Raw genomic sequence first — 4,625 nt, forward strand, 5'->3', positions numbered from 1 at the left:
CTTGGAATGCACTGCCTGTTGAAGTAGTTGAGTCGGAAACATTAGGGACCTTCAAGCAGCTATTGGATAGGTACATGGATTACAGTAAAACGATATAGTGTAGATTTATTTGTTCTTAAGGGCAGCACGGTAGCATTGTGGATAGCACAATAGCTTCACAGCTCCAGGGTCCCAGGTTTTGTCCGGCTTGGGTCACTGTCTGTGCGGAGTCTGCACATCCTCCCCGTGTCTGCGTGGGTTTCCTCCGGGTGCTCTGGTTTCCTCCCACAGTCCAAAGATGTGCAGGTTAGGTGGATTGGCCATGATAAATTGCCCTTAGTGTCCAAAATTGCCCTTCGTGTTGGGTGGAGGTGTTGACTTTGGGTAGGGTGCTCTTTCCAAGAGCTGGTGCAGATTCAATGGGCCGAATAGCCTCCTTCTGTACATGGAAATTCAATGATAATCTATGATTAATCTAGGACAAATGTTCGGCACAACATCGTGGGCCGAAGGGCCTGTTCTGTGCTGTAATTTTCTATGTTCTATGTTCTAAACTGCTCACTTAACTATGCTGTTGCCAGATCTAACTGCCCGCCGGGATCTACAGGCTTCACCAAGGAGACCCCAGCCGGGTGCCGTTTAGCACTGGTCCCCACAAATGGGAACCAGGTGGAACAGCAGTCTTCCAGGTGATCGGAGGCCCCCCGGGTGGTTGGCCTCTGAGAATGATGGCACCCTAGCACAGCTGATGCCACCCAGGCATCCTGGCATTGCCACCTGGGCACCCTGGTAATGCCATCCGGGTGCCACCCAGTGCCACTGACAGGAGAGCAGGCTGGCAGTGCCAAGGTGCCCAGGTGGCATTTTGCCCACACCGGGACTGGGCTTAGGGGTGTCCTGCCCATATGAGGTGGGGGGGGTAGCGCTCAAGGAGCCCTCAACCGGTGAGTATGGGCATTGGGGGGATTGTAGGGCGGGCATTGGGGGGGGTTACAAGGGTTGCATCGGGTGGTCGAGAGATCTCTTCCTTGACAGGTGACTGAGTGCCACCTCGGTGGGGTGCTTCCCGCCGAGGCCCCAAAATATAACAGAGTGCCATTCCGGAGCCCCCGGAACGACCCTGCTAATCCCACCCAGAATGGGACTCTTTTTTTTGTTAGATCACACCCTAAATGTACTATTTGAAAGGGTGGAGAATATAGAATCCACCAGAACGATCAAACGGCAATTCAGAGACTTGGACTTGAAGAGGACTGATTTCTTGAGTTAATGGGGAAATTCTGCTTTGTGGGACAAAGTTAGATATCTCTGAGAGGTCACACAGACATGCTGGTCTAACTGGCCTCCATGTGCGCTTGAAGAATTTATGGCTTTCAGTTTCTTGGGGCGGGATTCTCTGAAAATGGGTCTATGTCCCCACGCCAGCGGGAAAACCGGCGCCAACGACTCCGGCGACAATGGCCCCCCAAGGTGAGGAATTCTCACCTTTCTAGGGGAGTAGGTTGCCGCCGGAGCCATCCCCGGCATTCCAGCCGGCGCCGAAGGGCCAGCGAGAGTTTGCGCATGCGCGGAATGGCTGGCGTATTTCTGCGCATGCGCGGTGGTTCCCTTCTCTGCGCCAGCCCCTGGGTAATATGGCGGGGCCCTACAGGGGCCCGGTGCAGAGGAAAGAAGGCCCCCCACGGAACCAGCCCGCCCGCAGATCGGTAGATCCCGATCGCGGGCCAGGCGACTGTGGGGGCCCCTCCCGGGGTCAGATCCCCCCACGCCCTCCCCCCAAGACCGCCCCCGCAAATCTACCTGCCAGGTCCCGCTATGCGTGAGGTGAGTAATTCACGCCAGCAGGACTGGCCAAAAATGGACGGCTACTCGGCCCATCGGGGCCTGGAGAATCACCGGGAGGGCTGCTGTCAACGACCCCCGACCGGCGAGGTGGGAATCTCACCAGCCCCCGAAAAACATCGCCGGAGAATACGGCAGCTGGCGTCGGGATTCGCGCCTCCCCCTGGGATTCTCCGACCCGGCGCAGAGTCAGAGAATCCCGGCCTTGATCATTCTGAAGAGCGACATATTGCCAAAACATTTTGCCATACAATCAACAGGGCACTCCAGTTTCCCATTATTTTCTCCATGTCTGTGCAAACATTTAATATGTTCATCTAAAATTATTTTCTTTGCCACTTTAGCCAAAGTGTTAATGGTTTGCGTTTTGGAAATTCAATGATAAACTAACTGCGACAATACTCTGGGCTAGGGCGCAGTCAATTCGAGCCCACCTTGATCTGGAATCACAACATAATTGAATTAATTAATAATTCTTAGTAAAATGCCCAAAGTCTTTGGCCCTTGTCTACCCGATAATTGCAGTCACCAGCTTTGTAAATGTAAACACAATTACTTTTTATTTATAACAAGAACTGTAATGAAAAATGCAACAAATATAACTGGTTAACTATTATCTAATTCCTAATCCCCCACTTTAACTTGCCCCATCCTCTACAGACACACACACACACAAGGCAAACAATCACAGAGTGGGTGAGAGGAGCTAAATAATAAGTAAAAATAAAAGATAAGAGTCTTTGTTTCAAATGGTTGTTTCCAGCTGTCCTTCAAACCAAGCTTTCAGGTTGAGATTTCTGCTGTCTAGTCTGTAATGGTTCATTCAGGTCTCTGCAGTTTCAGAAATACAGCAGCTATTCTGGAGAAACATGTATGAGAGTGAGTGAGAGAGAATGAGTGAGAGAGAGAGCGAGAGAGTGAGTGAGAGAGAGAGTGAGTGAGAGAGAGAGAAAGAGAGAGAAAGAGATAAAATAGAGCAGGTGCTTTCCCCTGAATGTCCAGAGATGTGACTCTTTTCTTAGGTCTCTAGAAATCATTCCACTCAGGCAGGATCCAATCGTCACCTGTTGCCGGGAAGAATATGGCCTTTTGGCCAATTCATTTGCCACCAGCAAAACAATTGAACTAAGTCCCATCCCATCTCTCAGTGCCAAAAAGTCTGGGTCTTGCTATCCAAAGCTAGCAGCACCACATACTATGTTGCAACTTTATGAATTCTTCCTTCTCTCTGCTACTTGACTTGGAGACACATGTCCATTCAGCATCCATGGATCAAAATGAGAACAGCAAAAAATAAAGAAAAGGGTAAAAAGGGAATCAACAGGAAGGACCGTGTGGCTTGATATAGTCATGTGACTCTGCCATGCAGGCTCTGCCTCTGGAGGCAGGCATCTTAAGATCAGTTCAATAAAAGCCTCTCATAGAAACACACTAATGAAAACTGCTGTCCTTATTCTTGCAACATCAACCTACATTAGATTATTGAATTGACATTTCCACTAAAATTGGGGAGAGGAATTTCAAACAAGTGAGTTATGCCTGCACAACGGCAGAGGTGTTTTAGACCATTTCCCAACTGTGGTGTGGCTCACTGTGCTTTCACAATTCTGGGTGGTCCTCGAAAACTGTTGATATTAAATTAATAAATATTTCCTGAATACATAGCGACATTAACCAGTATAAAATTAATACATCTGTGCCTATCAGATGTCACGAATTAGTGATTCAATGTATATTTTCACATTGGCTTTAAAAGTTGTGCATTATAAAAGTTACATTAAGAAAATTCCAGTTTGTGGGGAAAATAGTGATTCATAATTAACTGGTCATTGAGAAACCTGAGGTGTTTGAAAATTCTTAAGGGAACAGCACTAGATGGAATGCATCCAAGATAGTTGAAGATGCAAAGGTGGAGACAGGAGGGAATGTAGCTGGAGTCTTCAACAGTTCATTCACTCTACTAACAGCAGAAGGTTGGAAACTAGCTAGTTGAGTGAATTCACCATCTCTGCATTCCCAGCACAGCGCCACATTCATAATAAAAATCATAATAGGGCTACGGTGCTGATGTGCTGATTCTCCAATCCATTCTCCCTTTATGCTGTGGGCTGTATCTTATGCAAAATGTGGGGTCTTTAATTCTCGCCAAGACGAAGACCGCTCTCGGAGAGCGACTGGTCAATCAAATAGTTGGCAACTTGTGTCCCAGCAGCACGCCTGGGAGCGGTGGCCACTTACACACCCCTGGTCAATGAAATGGTCAACGTACCTCTGCAGGACACAGCTCCATGCTCAATCAGATCTGTAAAAATCAGTAACGTATCATACAGCATCTTACTATTGAAACTGAAAGAATGTTCTTTTGTCTTTCAAAGCAAATGGCCGATCAAGTTGGTTCCATTTGGAATTGCGCTTCCCCTGTGTTTCACCACTTCTGTGATGTGTTGTGAATCATGTATACTTATGGAATGGACTCAACTCCCCAGAAATTGCCTGGAGGTGGTGTGGAGGGGGGGGGGAGTTAGTGGCACACAGTGGCACAATGGTTAGCACTGCTGCCTCACCGTGCCAGGGACCTGGGTGCCAGGGACTTTGGGAAACTATCTGTGTGGCGTTTTCATGTTCTCCCCTTGTCTGCGTGGGTTTGCTCCGGGAGTTCCAATTTCCTCCGTGAGCTCCCATTTCCCAAAGATCTGCAGGTTAGGTGGAATGGCCATGCTAAATTCCCCCGAAGGGTCCAAAGGTTGGGTGAGGTTACAGGGATAGTGTGGGGGATTGGCCTCGGCGGGGCGGTCTTTCGAAGG

The sequence above is a fragment of the Scyliorhinus torazame genome, chromosome 6 (genome assembly GCF_047496885.1).
Source record: "Scyliorhinus torazame isolate Kashiwa2021f chromosome 6, sScyTor2.1, whole genome shotgun sequence".
NCBI classification, from domain to species: domain Eukaryota; kingdom Metazoa; phylum Chordata; class Chondrichthyes; order Carcharhiniformes; family Scyliorhinidae; genus Scyliorhinus; species Scyliorhinus torazame.